At 33.6% G+C, this 22,416-nt stretch overlaps 1 protein-coding gene and 1 non-coding gene across 4 annotated transcripts in view; both read left to right on the top strand.

The window, feature by feature from the left end:
* LOC123315586 overlaps positions 1–22,416 on the top strand; it is a 622,910-nt gene that overhangs the window by 26,821 nt on the left and 573,673 nt on the right. The window lies entirely within an intron of this gene.
* Positions 2,307–2,381, top strand: Trnan-guu. Its single transcript has one exon. It is a non-coding gene; the product is annotated as a tRNA-Asn (tRNA).

The raw sequence follows: 22,416 nt of genomic DNA, 5'->3' as shown, positions 1-22,416 counted from the left end.
TTATGAAACTTCTGAGACGCAAAAGGTCCCTTTGGCAGAGATATTTACGCAGTCGAAAAGATACTGACTACAGGATCCACAGGGATTTCTCAAATTTTGTTTCTTCTACTATTCATTCCGCCAAAACTAATTTTGAGAGAAAGTTAGCGACCAAATCTAACAGAAAGCAGTTTTTTAAGTACTATGAACTCAAAGGTCAGTTTTCCGATTGTGAGGAAGCCGTCTGGTGACGTCTGCAGCAGTCCACGTGAAACAGCTGACGTTCTGGCCGATACATTTGCTGAAGTGTTCACCCCTGAGCCTTCAGGGAGCTTACCTACTCTTACATCTGCTCGAGCGAGTAATTATATGGATACTGTTAGTCTGTCTGAGCACTTGGTGATGGAATATCTTTCTGGGGTGAAGGTGGATAGTTCCCCTGGCCGAGACGGTTTTTCGCCGCATTTGCTGAGGAATTGTTCTAAAGTCTTGGCGTTTCCGGTCTTTCTTATATTTAGGAAATCTCTCTCCAGCTGCACTTTACCCTCCGATTGGTTATCCGCCTCTGTAACCCCCATTTATAAGAAGGGTGATAAGCTGTCTCCACGGAATTATAGACCTATAAGTCTTCTGTCGGTCTTGTCTAGGGTCTTGGAGAGAATAGTTTGTGACCAGGTGATTGATTTCTGCTCAGCTCAGAAGATTTTTCCCAACCAACAACACGGATTCTTACCGCACCGTTCAGCCCTCACTAACCTTATCTGTTGTCTCAATGATTGGACTAGGGCATGGGATGAGAACGTTCCAGTTGATGTGATCTATCTAGATTTTTCTAGAGCATTTGACCGTGTCCCACATAAACGTCTACTTCATAAGCTGGACCATCTGGGGCTGAGAGGAGGTCTTCTTGAGTGGATTCGTGCGTTTTTGACCAATAGAACTTTTAGAGTAAGGGTTGGTGATGTTTACTCATCTTCTGAGTGGCATGTTCTGAGTGGTGTCCCTCAGGGATCGGTTCTCGGTCCCATTCTGTTCCTCCTATATACTTCTGATCTCCCTGGTTGTTTTTTGTCGACATGTTCTATGTATGCGGACGATACCAAGATTTATAATTTTCCCCTTCTCAACCCTACAACTCTCCAGCGGGATCTTGACAAACTGTCCGCTTGGTGTCGGGAATGGTTGCTTCCACTAAACCTAGACAAATGTCATGTGCTGCATATGGGCAGAAATAATCCGCGACTGTCCTATGTAATTGACGATTATTGTATCTCTCCTGTCACCAGTCAATGTGATTTGGGCTTGACCATAACTAGCGATCTGAGCTGGTCCACCCATGTTGCTTCAATTACAGCTAAGGCCCGTCAACTTACCTACTTGGTTCAGAGATCCTTTCGAGGCTCTGACAGATCAGTTTGTAAACTGATATATCAGTCTTACATACGCCCTATCATGGAATACGCTGGTCCAGTATGGTGGACTGCCCTTGTTGGAGAGATAAATTCTCTCGAGTCCATCCAGAGATGGAATACCAGAATTCCATATGGAATCGTCCGACCTGATTATGAGACCCGCCTTCGTCTGAACAACATGACAACATTTGCGGATAGACGCACTAGAGGTGACCTGATTTTCACATACAAGTGCATGCATGGAAATTTTGGTCCTCAGGTGGAAGCCATATTCTGTAAAAACATCAATAATCTTCGAGGTCACGATTTTAAATTGAGGAAGGAGAATTTCCGGACCATTCCAAGGCAGATGTTCCTACCCAACAGAGTGTTCTCATCCTGGAATAGACTTCCCAGTTCCGTGGTCAATAGCTCTACCACCAATAGCTTCAAAAATGGACTAGACAGACTGAGACAACTTTAATGGTGAAGAAATGTTCGCTGTGTTGGTGCCGAATTTTTGTGTCCTGTGTGTGTTACTCACATTTGAAATGATTCGATATATATTTTTTTTATATTCATTCACTAGTTTATCTTTATTTTGGGGAAGTGTACGTTGAATTTTTTTTATATGTAAGCTTATTTGAGTTTATAGGTATTTACCTCAACTCTAATTGTATGGTTAATAATAATAATAATAATAATTCTGTTCAGTGGTTGGAGAATCCTCATCCGCTCCCTACAGATGTCGCTAAATGTCGACGATGCCATGGGTAATGGGTAAAAAGGATCTTGATGATCACTGAAAGTGAATGTTGTTCCCTTACCACCCAACACCTCTAACCCTTGCGAACAATAAAACGTTCACAAGGAGACCCGTACTAACATATGGATTCTGATTCAGTATAGGTCCGTCAACGCAGATGGAAGCCGTGACCTCTGGTGGCTTAGTTGGGTAGAGCACTCGACCGTTAATCAAGAGGGGCGCGGGTTCGAATCCTGCCCGGAGGTGTACTTTTTCAGAATTCAATAATTGTCTGCATGCCGTTAACATATTCATTGATATTTAATTCACAGACATTAATTCCACTAGCCAAAATAAAAAGTCAACTTATCAAAATCTTTCAAACCAATGATAAAGTCCTTCAATTACCGGGTCAACCATTGAATTTTTCAAGTAAAATAAAACACAGAATTAGAACGATCGATGAAAATCCAGTTCACTGTAAAATTCATCGTTATCCAGAGATTCATCGTGAAGAAGTGAAAAACCAAATTGAAGATTTATTGGAAAAGTAAATAATCAGACCGAGTATATCTCCTTGGTCATTTCCCGTAGTGGTTGTTCCTAAAAAACAGGACTTATCCGGATAAACTAAATGGCGTATGGCCATAGATTATAGAAAGTTAAATGAAAAAACTATTGACGATAAGTATCCATTACCTCAAATTGACTCTATCTTAGACAAACTCGGTAACAAAAAATATTTCACAACCTTAGATTTAGCATCCGGATTTCATCAAATAGAGTTGGATGAAAATTCGATTGAAAAAACTGCTTTTACCGTCGAAAACGGACATTATGAGTTTTTGAGAATGCCTTTGGGACTTAAGTATGCGCCAGCAACTTTTCAGAGATTAATGAACGAAGTTTTGAAAAATTTTATTGGAAAAATATGCTATATTTATATGGATGATATATATATATATATATATATATATATATATATATATATATATATATATATATATATATATATATATATATATATATATATATATATATATATATATATATATATATATATATATATATATATATATATATATATATATATATATATATATATATATATATATATATATATATATATATATATATATATATATATAATATTTTAGAAACACTTGCATCAGAAAATCTGAAAATTCAGTTAGTCATTTCTTTAAAACAGAAATTGAATTTCTTGGTCATGTAATAACTCCTGAAGGAATCAAACCAAATCCAAATAAATTAAACACAGAAGGACATTAAATCTTTCCTTGGTCTTATAAGATATTACAGAAAATTCATTCCCAATTTTGCAAAAATTACCAAACAATGTGTTTGAAGAAGAATGCAAAAATCAATATTGAAAACTCTGATTACATTGAATCCTTTGAATTATGCAAAAATAATTTATTGAATCACCCAATTCTCCGATATCCCGACTTTAATGCTTCCTTTGTTTTGACAACTGATTCGTCAGGTTTTGCGATAGGTTCAGTTTTATCCCAAGGAGAACCACCTGATAGAATAGAATAGAATACAGAATAGAATAAATTTATTGATCCCTCCAGACATTAATAAAAATGTATAAGACACGTCAAGACAATTTCTGAAAAAAAAATTAACATAGTAAAGAACAAAAACAAAAGAAAAACAAATTTTTGATCTTAACATAACTTATCTTCTAAAAATTATTCAACACTATAATAGCACTTGTTGATCAGAAGTAATTTGATCTGACTTTTAAATTGCTTGTCAGTCATACTCTTAAATTTTTTATTTAAGTGATTATAGAGCTTGGTGCCAATGAACATTGGTGATGAAGTGAACTTTGTGGTTCTGTGCATTGGAATGCATAGTACATCATCATTTCTAGTATTATATGCATGAAAATCAGTACACCTGTTCAAAAGGTGGATACTTTGTCGGATATAAATCGAAGTATTCAAAATGAAAATAGATGGCAAAGTCAAAATCTTGTACTGTTTGAAAATCGGCTTACAGGAATCTTGAGGTTTCAATTTGAAAATCATTCGTAGGATTTTTTTCTGGGTGATAAACACACGACCACTGACCGTTGACGATCCCCACAAAACCACATTATAGCAAAGATGACTATAAACCATACCATAGTAGATTCGAAGCAGGGCATCTGTCTGAAAAGTGTTCTTGAGTCGGGATATTGCATAATAGGACTCATTAAGTTTTTTACAAAGATGGTCCATGTGATGTTCCCATCTCAGATTACTATCAAGAAATAGTCCCAGAAATTTAACACAGTCTGTAGACTGTAATTCCTCTCCTTGATAGTTTAAGGTGAGTGGTACTTCATTATGGCGAATTTGGAATCTGATAATTTCAGTCTTAGCCATGTTGGGAATGAGTGTATTTTTACGACACCAATTCGTGAATGCTTGAACAATGTACTCGCAGATTTCACGAAGCTCGTCAGCACTGCAAGCCTTAACTGCAACGGAAATATCATCCGCGAATAAGATCAATATATAAGCAACAATATATTCTGGTAAATCATTTATGAATAGTAAAAAAAGAAGCGGTTCCAGGACTGAGCCCTGAGGGACGCCAAGATCAGTGACATATTCCTGTGACTCGCAATCATCTATTCGTACAAAAATCCTACGTTTCGACAGGTAGGACCTTATCCAATCAAGGAACACACCCCTAAAACCCATTTGGTACATTTTATCAATTATGAATTGATGCTGGAGACAATCGAAAGCACGGGAAATATCGAAGAATATCCCAGCAACGTGGGTTCCATTGTCCAAGCACTTGTAAATAGACTCCACAAATTCGCAGCAGGCAGTCTAAGTGGACTTCCCGATTCTAAAACCATGCTGCCTGCTTGTCAGTATAGAAAACTTTACCAAGTAGTCATACATTCTATTGAATATAATCCTCGCGAATATCTTGGATAACGGACTTAGAATGGAGATGGGCCGGTAGTTTGCAATATCAGTAATATCATCCTTTTTATGAATGGGTGTAACCCTTGCTAATTTTAAGACAGAAGGAAAGTGTCCTAAGGAGACCGATTCGTTAATTAGATAAGCCATATGCTCAGCTATGTAAGGAGCAATGGATTTAAGTATTTTCGTTGAAATAATGTCAGGGCCGGTGCCACAACTATATTTTTAAGGTGGTAATAGCTGATGTGATCTCATCCGGTAGCACGGGAAAAAGAAAAAAATTATGATGCATTAATCGGTGTGTAGTACACTGAGTGGACAAGGAATTCCCATAGTGATCTTGCAATGTTAATTTGTTAATCTCCGCAAAATATCTACCGAAAGTCTCCACGACCCTAAGTGGGCAAGAAATTAGAGCATCATCAATATTAAGTTGAATGTGTTTCAGGTTACAGACTCATCCCTATTTTATTTCTAACCAATTTCCAAACTGTTTGATTGATATTGTTCGATTTTTGGAGGAGATAACTATTATAGTCTTTCTTGGACTTTCTGATTAATTGGTTGTAGGACTTTCTGGCATTTTTGTACTGATCAACCGCCTCTTGAGTTTTCAAGTTCTCTACCAGCCAGTGGAAATTTCTGAGGCGATCTCGAGCATCGACCACGGCCGAAGTAATCCACCGTGGTTGTTCAGTAGAACAAGGTTTCACAGCTCTAAGAGGACAGGTGCGGTCAACCGAGGAACTCAAAATTTCAATGAATATTTGAAACTTATCGTCTATTGAAGAGTTAAGGTAGATCTGATCGAAACTGGTACCAGAAACATGTGAAGAAAGATTGGACAAATTATTTTGTGATAAATTTCTTTTATATCTTACGTGAGGGATATCATTCACATCAACATCGAGAAAGTGATACTCGAGAACCACTGCCTTGTGGTCGCTAATGAAAGGTTCGAATACGATAACTTCGAAATCGGTCTTATTACAGCTTGCAGCAATGTAATCAACCTGGCTCACCGAGGTCCTGCCGTTTCGATTTGTAAATACTCTCGTGGGTTCACGTGAACCGACGGTCAGATTTGCACCCACTAGTAAATCGTCTAGGGATCTTTTCAGGGAGTCGTCAACAGAGAGATAGTTCACGTTCAAATCACCACACAAGAACAAGACATCAGTAATAGAGTTGCAATAGTCGAAAACATACTGCAACATATTCAAGAAGACATTAAAATCTCCATCCGTGGACCTGTAAACGCTCACAATACAAAACGTTGACTTACCCAATCGTATTTTCAACGCACATATTTCACAGTGCATTTCCTTTGAAAATTTTTCGACGTTTATCTTTTGCACTTGGTAGTCGGACCTGACGTAAATGGCGCATCCTCCATGCTGGCGGCTAGATCTACAGAAATGGGCACCTATTTTGTATGCGGGTAAAGCCATGAAAGGAATTCGGTCCGATGTACACCAATGCTCAGCAACACTTACAATGTCTGGTTTAATTGAATCAAATAATGATTCCAAATGAGTCAACCTGTTTGCGATACTTTGGACATTCAGTTGCATTATTTTTAATATATTTAAATCATCCGACTTGAGATTATTTATCGTAATTTCGTTGGAATTGTAAGAAGTCATGGAATTGAGTCTTGTTCTCGACGTCGCCTCAAAAAAAACTTATTGACAGTTACTCCCTGTGGCCAAAGCGTAGGATCCATAATTTTAGTAATATACTGCGATGGAAATGTAAGTTTGAATGAAGCATAAATGTCTGGTTGTTTCGAATTCAATTTTTCACAATTCAGATCAGTGATGAACTGATCCAAAAATTTACATATATCATCCGTTGTAGTTGAAGGGCTGAGTCTTGAGACATGCACATATGATAGAACCTTTTTAGGTGCACTCGAAAGAGCAGTCGAATCTTAAGAACCAATGATAGGTTTGCTTCTATTGTTTCTCCCACGCTCATTCTGAGATGGATTAGCCTTCTTTTCCCTCCTTTTTTTCTTAGATTCAAATAGAGTCCACCCATTAGGATCATTTATTGGGGATTGGGAGTTACTTGCCATAGTACTTCCATTCAAAGGACCATTTGAATGATCGGCTGGTATTGCAGCTTTTTCAACAGTAATCAACATTAATAATCTTCCGATCGCCTACGCAAGTCGTACTCTAAATCCCGCTGAAAATCGATATAGCACAATAGAAAAAGAATTATTATCAATTGTTTGGTCATGTAAACATTTTCGACCATACCTCTACGGAAGGAAATTCACGATCTATACAGATCATAAACCATTAATTTGGCTATTTTCGTTGAAAGAACCGAATTCAAGATTAATGCGCTGTAGAATCAAGTTAGAAGAATACGATTATGAAATCAAGTATAGAAAAGGATCGATGAATAATGCCGATGCATTAAGTAGAATTATATGGAAATCCCACAATGAGAAAACGTATGAAAACTTTTTGAAACTAAGTGAAAATAATAATATTCCTGAATCAAATAATGTTAAAGAAAAAGAAGGTTATTTATTTGAAGCTCCAAAAAAGTATTCATTTGCACACTGTGTATCTAGAGATCTAGAAATGAGTAAAGAAACTCATTCATCACGTCAATTTTTAAAAATAAATACGGAAATGTAGATGAATTAAAGTTACAAAATAAGGGTATTGGTGAAGTCGCGTCTATTAGAAAAGACAATAAGAATATTTATAATTCAATAACAAAAGAATTTTATTCTAATAAACCTAATTATGAAAATGTTTTTGAATGTTTAAATTGTTTAATCAAGCATAAAGAATTGTGTGAATATAACAACGACAAATTACCACGATTAGCAAGTGGTCTGGATAGATGGGAATGGTCATGCATTTTCAATATGATCAAATATATTTTTAACGAATCAAAAATTAATGTAGTTATTTATTATCTATCAAGAACAAAAAATGAATATATTGAAGAGTTTAATGGAACCGAAGATGACGAAATTTCTTTGATTAATCATATATCAAATGATGAATTAGACGAATGTGTTCATCTTTCAATTAACCCCAATGAGGAATTACCAGTTTTTGAAAATGAAGATTTAAGTGAATTAAAAACAGGAAATGTTATTATACACAGCGATGTCACAGTTCACAGTGGTATTGAAAACCCCATTTTAGAAATTCCTTACACTGAAAGAAGCGTAAATGCCTATCCGTTACAAATTATTTTCAAAACAGCATCGAATTTTAATATTACGGAAATTAAATTATTTGGAGATAAACTCAGATTTAGAGTGTCCATTAATTCAATTGATAAAGATATTTTTCAGTTCTTTGAAGAATTCGTACAACCCAAAAAGTCATACACAATATATTTTGCGTCTCAGGAATTAGAATAACTTTCTATAAACATTTTACAGAATTAATTCGATAATAAAACCCTCAATTTCAAAATTTCCAATATTTTGCTAGAAGACATAGAAAATAAAGAAGAACAACTTTTGAGAATTCAACAATATCATGAAACCAAGACTATTCATCGTGTCTTAAGAGAAAATTTAATGAAATTGAGAAAAAAGTATTAATGGCCGAATATGAATAGAGATGTTCAAAATTATATTAATGCATGTGAAATTTGTCAAAAGAATAAGTACGAAAGAACACCCATTGAATTACAGTTCAAACCAAACCCGAAAGGATCAAAACCTTTCACACATTTTTATTGTGATACTATAAGACTTGGACAAAATTATTGTTTGAGCATTATAGACTCATTTTCAAGGTTGGGTAAGTGTTACCCTTTACTTCATAAAACGGGAAAAGAAATTGTAGATAGATTAATAATGTTTTTCAGACATTATGGCATTCCTATAAAAATAACCTGTGACAATAGACTCGAATTTAAAAATAGCGTAGTACAAGATTTTTGCTGAGTCCATCAAATTGAAATTCATTACATTACTAATTATAATCCTAATTCGAATGCTTTAGTAGAAAGATTCCATTCAACCCTGATCGAACAAATGAGAACTATTGAATCTAAAAACTCCACATTCCAAAGTAAACTGGCACAGACTTTATTAAGTTATAATAATTCAAATCATTTTAGCCTAAAATTAACACCTATGCAAATAATAAAAGCAGATCTAAATTATTCTTTACCAATCGAACAACGAGAAAATTCAAAATTACGTTGAGAATTATATCGAGAATTTAAATGATATAAAGAAACACTTAAGAAAAATCAAAAGAGGGCAATCGAAAAGTTAGATAAATTAAATGAAAAACGTTCAGCAAAAAGTACTTAATGAATTGAATGAAAACCCCACTTTTATCAAAAATCCAATAACGCGTAAACTCGATTACGTATACAAAAAAGTAGATGCTCGCGAAATCGATACACATAGAATTCAGGATAATACAAATACACATTTATCATAAAAAAATTTTAAAACAAAGAAAAAAGTAGTTAAATATTTTGTTTCAGATCAAGATGAAATACGTCATATTTATTTTCATAATACTCGAGGCAGTAGAATTAATAACAAACCTCACAATTACTCCCTCAGAAAATAATATCCTTCCAATTTTATTAGGAAAATCCTATATTACAAAAAGGCATATACAATTAATTTTTTATATTGATTTGAGTCAAATTGAAGATCTAAAAATCAAATATCAAAAAGAGATTGATCATTTCAAAAATAAACAACTAGGGTTTTCTCAGACAGCACATTATCAGTACTTACAGCATTCAAATTTAATAAATGTAAATACATTAGAAGATCTTTTAACTCAGAGAATTAGAGAAAAAAGAGGATTGATTAATGTTGGAGGAGAAATATCAAAGATATTATTTGGAACATTAGATTCTGATGACGAAGAGCTTTACCAAAGTTATTTTGAAAGTATAAAGAAAAACGAAGAGACACTTACGAGTGCAAGATTGCACATCCTGCATGAATCTATTCTCCCTTACACAAAATTTGCGGAAATTGTCAAAAACGATACTATAATTCCAATACATCACTTAAAAGACTATTTCCATATATGTCATACCAAAGTCATTTTCAAAGAAAATTTCTAATTCCAATTCCAACGGTTTATGAGGAAAAATATAATCTATACAAGTTTTACTATATACCTCTACGGAATTTGTCCCTTCCTTTCACAAACCCCTATATGCTCACTCGAGACGAAGAACTAAGATGGTCCACAATGTCATCAAGTAGAAGAAGACTACCTCTGTGATCAAGATTCCCTCGACAGGCCTCCAGAATGCATGAAAAATGTTTTGAAAACTCATTTAGAAAGCTGTTCCAGAAAAGAATCAACCTCAGCACCAAATTTAAAAACATTGGAAGATGGAAATATTTTGTCGATTAATAATTTGGAAATTCAAGAAAAATGCCCACAGCAGACAAAGTATCATTTTACCCCGCCAATGGCTATAATCCAGTCCAAGTGTATCATTAGTAACAATGAAAAGGAAATTTGCCCCATCCAAGTTGAAAACGAATAAAAATACATCGTTTTACCAAAACCTACATTTTTAACCAATCACTCCAAGGAAGAAGGGAAAGAAGACTTCAAGGATAAAGAGATTCCAGATATCCAGCTAGAAGAAATTGAAGACTGGAAATGGAATTCATCGATATCAACATTTATGATTATTTTGATTCTTATAATAATTTTAAGAATAATTTGGGTAATTTGTAAAGTTTTTCATAATTTTAAAGCTACACCTCAAAGAGGGGATACCTTTATCCAAAGGGGGGAGGAATTATGTAATCGCACCCCATATTAATTCAATGTAAATTATCCAGATTTACCATAAGCATTGTATATGACTATGTTGCAGCCTGCAAAGTCAGCAGTGAACACCTGCAATGCTGAGTCACATCCTATAGATAAGATATTTGTATAAAAGAATCTTCTTCCTTGCTTTCAGAGAAGAAATAGATCTAGAGCCTTAGTTGATAGTCATAGTTTACACAGAATGTTCAAATATTCTCTATTGTAAATAAAGTGTTTTTAAAAACCAAGTCTTCATCCCAAAATTCATAATTATATGAATGAGCAGTCGACGGTGGCCAATAAAATCTTTTGTAGACGTAAGGCTTGCTGCTAAAAACAATGGGGTCTACAGTTTGTGTATACAGGATGTCTCAAGTTCGAGTGCCTATTAGACGTTTCTGGAGAACTAGACATATTTGAAATCTGAAAATTGGGATTATGATATTGTTCGAAGTTCTCTACAGAGCTAAAATATTTTCGAAGCCCAAAAACTTCCGGTTATACAGGGAGTGAAAATAAATTCGACGAAAAAATTTTTTCTCAAGTTTTCTATTCCTGGTATGATCGAATATTCAATAGTGAATACATTTCTGTTAAAACCATTGTAATAAATCGAATAGTTTTCAAAATATCCTTAAAAAACTGGAAAAAAAGTCAAATATGTTCAGTCAGTAATATGTTCATTATTCTTATTTTAAATATCCTGAGCGTAAACCGTTTTTACAACATTGAAGAGGAAGGATGTGAAAAGGTCATTCATCTTTTGGATTTCAAAAATATCATCACAGGGTGTTTCAAATTTTGTGTTGAAAATTGTGATCTTAAATTGGCCATAACTTCTGTTTTTCAAATTAGAACCCTATTTTTTTATAATTGTGTTGGATTCTGCGGTCAAAAAAAATTATAGTTTTCTCAAATGATTATGCTCCTAAATTCAATAATTTCTGAGTAATTTGAGATTTTCTGGATTTATGGTGTACGTAGAGTCAAATTGATTGCATCTAAAAAAATTCAATGAATATTCTGTCGAAACCATGGGAACACTCTGTACCCATAGAAGATAAATTATCTGTTAATAATTCACAAGTGTCAGGTGTTATTGTCACATTCACCATGTATATGAAATAGATCCAGAATTTCGTAATTAGAATAACGGTTCATTTTGTTAAATCGAGAAATGAAGATAACGAATAACAATAACACCTGACACTTGTGAATTATTAACAGATAATTTATCTTCTATGGGTACAGAGTGTTCCCATGGTTTCGAAAGAATATTCATTGAATTTTTCTAGATGCAATCAATTTGACTCTACGTACATCATAAATCCAGAAAATCTCAAATAACTAAAAAATTATTGAATTTAGGAGCATAATCATTTGAGAAAACTATCATTATTTTTGACCGCAGAATCCAACACAATTATAAAAAAATAGGGTTCTAATTTGAAAAACAGAAGTTATGGCCAATTTAAGATCACAATTTTCAACACAAAATTTGAAACACCCTGTGATGATATTTTTGAAATCCAAAAGATGAATGACCTTTTCCTATCCTTCCTCTTCGATGTTGTAAAAACGGTTTACGCTCAGGATATTTAAAATAAGAATAATGAACATATTACTGACTGAACATATTTGACTTTTTTTCCAGTTTTTTTAGGATATTTTGAAAACTATTCGATTTAATACAATGGTTTTAACAGAAATGTATTCACTATTGAATACTCGATCATACCAGGAATAGAAAACTTGAAAAAAAATTTTTTCGTCGAATTTATTTTCACTCCCTGTATAACCGAAAGTTTTTGGGCTTCGAAAATATTTTAGCTCTGTAGAGAACTTCGAACAATATCATAATCCCAATTTTCAGATTTCAAATATGTCTAGTTCTCCAGAAACTTCTAATAGGCACTCGAACTTGAGACACCCTGTATACGTTTCAGCCTCTCTGGGAATTCCTTTGCGTTTTTATGACTAGCACGCATTAATGGAACGATATTTCTTCGAATTGTCCTCTCCATATTAAAACCATATGACCGCGAACTATAGCGAATAACTCCCACTTTCCCCTACAGATGGCAGCACAGCAGGGAGAAGTGACAAGTGACAAGGTTCATTTTTGAAACGCATGAAATAGACGCTAGTGCTACAACAGCAACTTAGGGTGAAACTTCCCCTTAACAAGAATCTGTTAACTTTTTAATAAGTACTGTAGAGATGCAGATGTATTCTCCATGACATAACCTCTTGAAACAGGTCGCCGATAAGAAACATCTTTAAGTTAAATAGTATAGTGTATGCATTATAATTGGTCCCAATGGGTTTGCGATCAATGCCATATGATTATTGACTATTGCGGATATTGAGCAACTGAACGATGATATTGTTATCATTGTGATGATTGACAGACGAAGAGTTCCTTTTTCTGTCCGCATGGTGTCGCAAACCTGGCGAACCCGTATCAGGCAACCCTTCACGATCATTTCATTTTTGTATAAGCAGTTCAGTTCGAGCACCATCGCATGTTCAAATAATATGTAATTGTTTGTAATTGAGGATATTATGTTAAGAAATTTCCTGTTTTTATCCCAAACAAAAATGAAAAAATTAAAAAATTAAAATCTCAGTATGAAGGAATGAATACTTGCCAAAAAATTCAAGGGGAGATTCCTGAAAAGCAATTTTTTCTTAGAAAACAGAAAATTGACAGAAATGAAATTGAAAAGAAATTCTATTGCATTGATTTTCCCGAAAATTTAAAGAGCTTGTACCATCTCTCTGGTTTGAATTTTTTAGTGATGTATCATAAAGAAAATTATATCGAAATTGGTAATCGAAGATTTTATGAAGAATTATCCAAAACAGATTTGCATTTTTCGATAGATCATACTGGATGTAAGGGAAAAAATAAACAAAATTGAAGTCTATTGAAGTCCTTGAGTCAACTTATTTTGAAATTGCAACCATATTTTTGTCAAGACATGATGAATCTACAAAATTATAAGAATCATCATTTATTTTGAATAATAAAACTGCATGCGAAAATATTTAAATTAACTTTTGTCTTTCTCCTTTCATCATGCGTCCATCATAGCTTTTGGGAATTTACCAATCAATCATCTGTATATCAATCATATGTATCCGAGTATGTGTCTATATTATTAACTTCATTTTGTAGATTCATCATGAGGATTGTTCGAAGATTCTTGATGAGCGAATGAGAAATGTCTTGTTCTTAAGGAACCAGCATCATCATGGCCAAACCCTATAAAGGTGTAAAAAAAATATATATATATATATATATATATATATATATATATATATATATATATATATATATATATATATATATATATATATATATATATATATAGTTATAAAGTGTTAATACCACCTCCAAAATAGTAACTCGTTTAACGCTCTCACCTCATATATATCGATGTCACCTCCGATTTCGGAGGTGACATCGTTTTGCCTTGTTTTTTAGCTTGTTAGATTCAGGAGGCTTCAGGGATCAACATATCAAAAAATCGTTTTGAGGTCACAACGCACCCCGTTTATGTACTGAACAATCTTTTAGTTCGAGTGTATATCACTGGCGCTAGTGTGCCGAGCTGTATATAGAAGAATTGCTCTGCGGGACTCTTTGCTGGTTAGCACCTCCGAAAATGGCAACGTTGTACCGTACAAGCAGATGTAGACAGGCGGAATATCAGTATACGGAGGAATTAAGTAAATAGAGGCGCAGCGCGCTATCTCCTCCATAATTGCAATCCAGGCGGCATATCTCAACAATTTTTATTGCATTCTTTTGTAGGGGAAAGAATCACGTGAAAGAAAACCAATCTTAGCTCTCTCGAATGGGATTATGACTGTATACATTTCATCGTGTGTATCTATGCATCCGTTGAACTTCTTTCATCTCAAGCTAACACCATAATTCTGAATTTGGCGATTTAATTACTTACTTGAAAACAAATCGATTTGAATCTTGTACATAATAGTGATTCTTTCTATGAAAATGATCTATATAGATAATACCACTCATTAGAATAACGAATAAATCAGTAATGTTCTTAGAACATAGAATAACAGGAAGGAGCTTTTCTAGGTACACCTAGAGGTAAAATATATCTATATATACTATGAAGAACTTTCTTTCAGCTCGAACTTTCGATATTCATTTATATCAACATCGATAGCATTACAAAAATTGTATCACTCACAAGAGCGTAATGCTCTATGTAGGGAAACGGCTTAAATGGATGATACCAGATAGTTTTTTGTTAAGAATGTACAACTACCTGCAAGATAACACAACAGGAGAAAAATTATTCATTGTTTCAAACACTTGTTAAAATACATATCGGGCTAAAAACCCTGAATCTACGCCAACACGAATCACGAATTTGTACAATTGGAGATATTTCAAGCTATTCCGTCTCTGGTTTCTGCATGATTTTATCGGGCCAAATGTTGCCTTTTTTCGGCCGGTTTGATAACCACTGATAGGAAATATTGACGAATTTTCAATGAAGTGTGAGAAATTTTTGAATTTCTTTTTCCTATTTTCTAATGAATAACCACTGATATATCTATGGGAGATGATTCCCCAACATGAGGGTTCCTCAAACAACTGAAGAACAGAAGAATCTTCACTTGGAAGGCCGAACCTAGTCGAAAGACCTTCATGGTCATAAGCAAGATTTGGAATACTATTAATTCCACTACTGGGTAAACTGAGCTTACCTTCACCCACCTGAAGATGTTATTGTGTCGTGGTTCAAAACTAATTTTGTAAAATCGTATTATCTATTTTGAGTTCAATTGTGGATCTTCATCCAGTATCAGTCACATCAATTCAATATATCTCTATAATTCTGAATTTGGCGAAATAATTCATTACCTACCTGAAATAAAACCATAATAATATTGATTCTTTCTATGAAAATTATTTATATAGATAATACTTCCTATTAGAATAACGAATAATCAGAAATGTTACATTGCATATAAAAAAATGAGCTGTTCAGAGAAAGGAGAATACTTTTTGGAAAAGAATATTCAGAAGTACAGGCCGATCCTAAGGCGTGCCGAATTCCTTATGTGCCGCTCCGCCCGCTCCAAAGACAAAAAATATACTTTTTTTACATATATACGGTGTCCCAGATAAGATGAAAAACATTTTAATGTGAGATAGAGAACACCTCGAGGATTACGAAGAACCCCCACATGTAGTATCTAAGAGTTCTAGATTCTGATTTACAGGGTGTTTTTCAAATTTAAATGGAAATTGAAACCACTCTATCTCCTGAACGGAGATATTCATCCGAAATTTGATATGAAGATAGCTTCTATGAGGTTCCAGAAACTGATTTTTCGTCTTGATAGCGACAATAATTTTTTCTATCGTGTCGATATTCAACATCCTATTGATCTCATAACGAAGTGAATTTTGAATTTTTATGGATTTAATCAATTGAATCACTATTGAATGTTAATTTTAGTTTTCATTTGATCGACTACTTAGATCAGTTTTCTGAAGAGTAACTCGAGGATGGTTCTTCAACAATTATTTATTTTTAAGTAATTTAATTGGTAAAAATAAAATATAAAGTGATCGTTTTCATCCCATGATGAAGTGAATTTTATATCTTAATGAATTGCATTAAAGAATTAATTGTTCCTACATCTTTGGTTGCAGAGATGATTTTATTTGATGTTATTTTATAGAACGCACCGCACCTTTGATTTTTTTTTTGTATTGGATCAAATGAAAATTGGAATAAACATTCAATAATGTATATTTAATTGATTAAATTCGTAAAGATTCAAAATTCACTTCGGTATGAAAAGAATAGAATGTTAAATATCAACACGAGAAAAAACTTATTGTCACTATCAAGAAATTGAATAAATAAATTTAAAGTTTACGCAGATATCGAGAAATCATGAAATTCATTGGGTGATTTCGCGAAATTTTAACGACAACGACTGTCCAAATTTACTGTCCTGCAAATAGAATGATATTGATTGCAGTTTTCTGGAACCTCATGGAAACTATCTCCATTCCAAATTTCGGATGAATAGGCGATTCCGTTCAGGAGATAGAGTTGTTTTAATTTCCGCTCCACTCAAACTTTAAAAACACCCTGTAAATGAGAATCAATAATCTCCCATTTGGATGATGATGTCCCTGCCCTCCGACATCTTCTCTACAGATTTTTATGTTATCTAATCTACACAATGAAAATGCAATTTACATTTTTAAGTACACGCATGCAGTAACTGTAAGAAGCATCATAATTGAACCCTAGCCGTTTTTGTTTTTACGACCACGCGATTCTATTTCAAAATCTGGTAATTTTTACAAACCCTAGACATTCCTATCTCGAGTCCCTATCGATAACGATAATTGCTCTCAGATGGTGGTTTGTTCGATCTTTACATCACGTTCTTCTGAAGCAAGCATTCTTTTGTTTTTCTTTTTTTCGGTGAAAGGGAACAAGGAATATTCGATTTGACAAGATTGAAAAATTCAGTTTCATTTAATATTTTTCGTCGTCTCATTCAAAATTTGGATAATTGGAGTTAGAAAGTAATACTCAATAATTGACACTGACTGACAAATGAAGGTGGCTGTCTGAGGCCATCCCTTTTATTTGGGCGACCGCGTGCCGGACAAGCGCTGCATACCTGCTAGGATCGACACTACCGTAATAGATAGTGATGAATATTCAATAAGAATAAGCGATTCCGAACATTTTCAGATTAATTCAAATTATTTCAGAATCGAGAGAAAAAATGCGATAAATTTTACAATATAAAAGAAATGAACGTCGGCTGAACCCAATGTTGGTCATTGATGTGTTATTCCAGATCGAACGCTCTGTATATTTTCTTTGAATCGGATTGCTCAATGATTTTGAGGAATCCTTTGCTCAGAAGCATCTATTTTATTATAGATTATGTTTAAATATTGGATTTTCCCGAAAATTTAAAGAACTTGTACCATCTCTCTGGTTTGAATTTTTTAGTGATGTATCATAAAGAAAATTACCAATTATATCGAAACAAGTGAGATTTTATGAAGAATTATTCAAAACAGATTTCATTTTTCGATAGATCATAAAGGATGTAAGGGAAAAATTAAACAAAATTGAAGTCTTTAGAAGGCCTCGAGGCAACATATTTTGAAATTGCAACCATGTTTTTGTCAAGACATGATGAATCTACAAAATGAAGTTAATAATATAAATACATACTCGGATACATATGATTGATATACAGATGATTGGTTGGTAAATTCCCAAAAGCTATGATGAACAGCGGACACTATGATGGAGGCATGATGAAAGGAGAAAGACAAAAGTTAATTTAAGTATTTTCGCATGCTGTTTTATTATTCAAAATAAATGATTCTTATAATCAACAAATCAGGTGCAATTGACATTTTTGTTTTGGTCTTCGAAACTAAACTTCTACTATCCAAAATAAGTAGGTACATAGATAAAATATCTCTATATACAGGATATCTGTGAACAAATGCGAAGAACTAAGGGAGATGATTCCTTAATGAAAATAAGCGGGGGTAGTTCCTATAAATTTTTTTCCAAATCGACAGCCCTTCCAAAATACAGCCTTTGGAAGGCGATGACGAGTTTACAGGTTTTAATTTTTTTTACAGAAGCACTGAGTAGATTGTTACCAGTTTCAACTTCGGCAAGCTCGTAGTTTAGGCGGTAAATTGCTATCGATTTTTTCAATGTGTCTCTCCCTTAAATTCAAAAATTTCTGTGAAAATGTTGAAATTTGAGTTTTTATGCTATTGTCATAGAAGTATACGAAACTAGCAGGTCGGGGGGATCCAAGATTTCGGGCCGATTCACCTTAAAAAAACATAATAAAATGAATTTCGTGAATAACTACCGAGGAGAATCCACTATTCTCCACTATAAAAAATTAGTATTATTCCAATAATATACCGACTTAATGAATGCTACGTTGCTATTACTATAAGGCCCAGTTGATCACTTCAGGCTTAGGCCGAGATTTAAGATGATCCAAGATTGATCTGACAGAACTGAACTGAAATGTCAAAATCAATCTAGGACAAACTTTAATCCCGAACTGAACAACTGCTATACATGTAGAGTTTCGGATTTTGCGAGAATCTACTACTTTTTCTTCAAAACAACAACTACGCTGAAGGAAATGTGATTGACTGTTAGCGACACGGAATATCAACCATCTGAATTCTGTAGTCCATACAAATTTTTTTGAACTCTCATCATACTAATATAGCAGTCTGATACTGAAATCCGTCATTTGACAAAATGAGTTGTCAGTCATAGACTGACCAACATTTTCGAAAGCTATTGATCTATTAATTAAATCGTTCTATAATTGGTCCTAAATTGACAGTCGTATTGTGAACAACGATATGCAGCGGAATATCTAAACACGAAATAAATTCTGAAATGTTTCGGATCATGAGGTTAATTGAATAAGTATATTGTTCGTATCATTTGTTGAACTTCATTATTCTAAATATTCTTCAATGAATGAAAATATAATATCAACACACATAATTGATTTATTCGTCATCAAATAATTAAATAAATCGTTTCTCGAAAAGTTTCGAGTCTTGAGGCAAATATAATATTGAATTATTTACATCATTATTTGTCGAACTTCAAAGTTCTGAATGAATTAAAATCTAAACTTGACAATATACGAGACAGTTTTCGCAAGAGTTTCAATGAAATCTGAAAATTTTCATCATTCTAGAGCATTCTGGACATCAATAATTCTCGAATCGTCCATGGCATAAATTCAATTTTATCCAATATAACACGCAAAACGAAATAATACTCGAACTCATCTTGAGCAATTCGTTCCTTAAAAGCTCGAATCAGGTAGAGAAGTTTGAACCCTTCGTATCAGCATTAACACGTGTTTTGCAGTAAACAGATGCCGATTTCATTTTCAACGGGCAATGTAACCAGGGTCGGGGGGATGAACCAGAGTCTCTGGATGAACGTTTCTCACAACAAGAAGAATTTGAATTTTCATATGAGGGTGAGGCATTTGTTTCAAAATTTTCAGAGTACAAGGAGTATACAGGGTGTTTCACGAGTAAACAGACAAATGAAAACCGTGAATTGAGGGCATTGCGCGGAGTTCAAAATCACCCCATATACAGGGTGTCCCAAAACTAGTGAATCAAACGTCACACCACGATAGAGTAAACCAAATATTATCGAATGACACCAACATTAGTTCAACGAAAACGTACCGTTTCCAAAATAATCAGAATTTTATTAAAACACCCAAAGTTCCCGATTTTCGAACTATTTTTCTTAATAACAGGGCCAGTTTGTGAAGAAGGATATCGATTCTAAATTATATTGAACTAAGATTATTGTTTTATCTCCCCTAATTGAAATTATTTTAAGTAGTTAATCGATAACCATAACCTAAGTCTCGACCTAAGTTGATGTTAATTGAAACAATTGTTTTTTCTACATGATTTTCAATACTCAGATTAAACAGGGGTGATAATATGGAAGAAAAACGCTATCCTTAATCACAAATTTGCCTTGTGATTAAAAAATAGTTCGAAAATCGGCAACTTTAGGTTAGGTTTTCTCAGAAACCGTACATTTTCGCTCAACTAATGTTGGTGTCATTCGATAGTATTTGATCTACTCTATCGTGGTGTGACGTTTGTTTCAATAGTTTTGGGGCACCCTATATATAGGTTTCTTCAGTGTTTTTTGAAATTTCTCTAATTTCCGTTCGGCTATAAGTCCTGAAATTCTCTATCAAGTCGACTGAAAATTTATATTTAGCCTTGAGTGGTTAATTTCATTGAAACAGAGCATTTAAATTCGAAAAAAATCAGGACCGGGCTCAGTGAGGCTTTACTTAACTTCAAACTCATAAAAACAACGTGTATGTAGTTTTTTAATCATAATTTAAACTTTTTTGTTATCTGCATTATTATTGTCTCAAAATGAATTGATTTTTGGGTTGCGCCACCTGTTGATCATGTTTTAGAAGTAATTGTTTTGGTCAGACGCCTTCAAGGAATAGAGCACTTCATGAAAAATAGAAATTCTTAATTGATTTTTTTTTCAAAGAAATGAAATGAATGTGTTCAACAATTATACCATATTCGGTCTTCAAAATAGTCATTCACAATGATAAAATGTTTCAAAATTGATAATGCACAAATATGGATGGAAAAACTACGCTATCTTCAAACTAAATATTAAAACTTGATCTTCAGAATTAATCTATTTTTCTTTGGACAACTAGTTGTGTGAATGAAAACAAAGAAAGAAATCGCGGGGTGTCAGATCTGGAGATCTAGCAGTCCAATGTTGGGGTCCTACCCTTCTAATGAAATGACCTGAAATACTGATAAATACTTTTGCTAGTGCATGAATATCATCAATGTTTCAATAACAAATTGTAATAAGACCAGACCAATCCATAGATTTCCATAGATCCAATAATGAATATAACGGAATAAGTGAAGAACTCGAAAGTGCATTTATCATACTTATTCGAAGTGCCAATCATTACCTTCACTAAAAGACCAAATGAGGTGAAAATCAATTCGGAAAATTACTTCAGGTCCACGTTGTCCATAAAAAGCGATTCATTCGGAAGATATCAAGTTATAATTATTATTTTCATGATAGCGTAGTTTTTTATTGCTATTTTTGTTCATTATCAATAATAAAGCTTATTATCACTGTGAATGATTTATCTGAATAACCAGATATGCTAAAATATCAAAAACGAAAAAATTCAGTTGAACATTTCCAATTCCATTTTTAGATTTCCACTTCTGATTGGCGATCATATTCATACCAATAATTATTATGAAGTAAAAGTCAATATGCTGCGCTGGTTTTTTCTAGAGGCATTTCACCACCAGACAATTATTCATTAAAAATTATCCACTGATAAAGCATACCAAACTTTCATTGATTTTGAGAAAATAAATGCAGATACCTGAAAAATTGAAAATTATGACGAAAAAAACTACAAACAGAGTGTTTTGCATGAGTTTAAGTTTGAATATAGCCTAAATGAGTCCGGTGCTGTGTTCGTCAACTTTTAATGTTCTGTTTTATTGAAACTTACAAGCTTAAGCGGATAATGAGTTTTTAGCCGAATACAACTAAATTATTTGGAGTTATAGCTGAACGAAAATTCGGGAAATTTGAATAAACTCCTCTGTATATCGGAAACGGAATGCCCAAGACACACATATGAGGTGTTTTTGAACTCAGCTCAATGCCCTCTATTCACGGTTTTCGTTTGTCCGTTTACTTGTGAAACACCCTGTGTATTGAAAAATCGCAAAAGACTCCTCGAGCAATTAAGAAATGCCATTAAATCAAGGAGTTTCTTTTGATGCGCTATGATGAAAAATATCAATATCCAGTTATTATTATTATTTATATAATTATATCTCGAAAACCAAGGCACTTTTACCAAACGTAAAATATATTTATCTGAAGCGCCAT

The sequence above is a fragment of the Coccinella septempunctata genome, chromosome 1, assembly GCF_907165205.1.
Source record: "Coccinella septempunctata chromosome 1, icCocSept1.1, whole genome shotgun sequence".
Classification (NCBI taxonomy): Eukaryota; Metazoa; Arthropoda; class Insecta; order Coleoptera; family Coccinellidae; genus Coccinella; species Coccinella septempunctata.
Note: the sequence above shows the minus strand (reverse complement) of the source record. Positions and strands in the feature narration are given on the sequence as shown.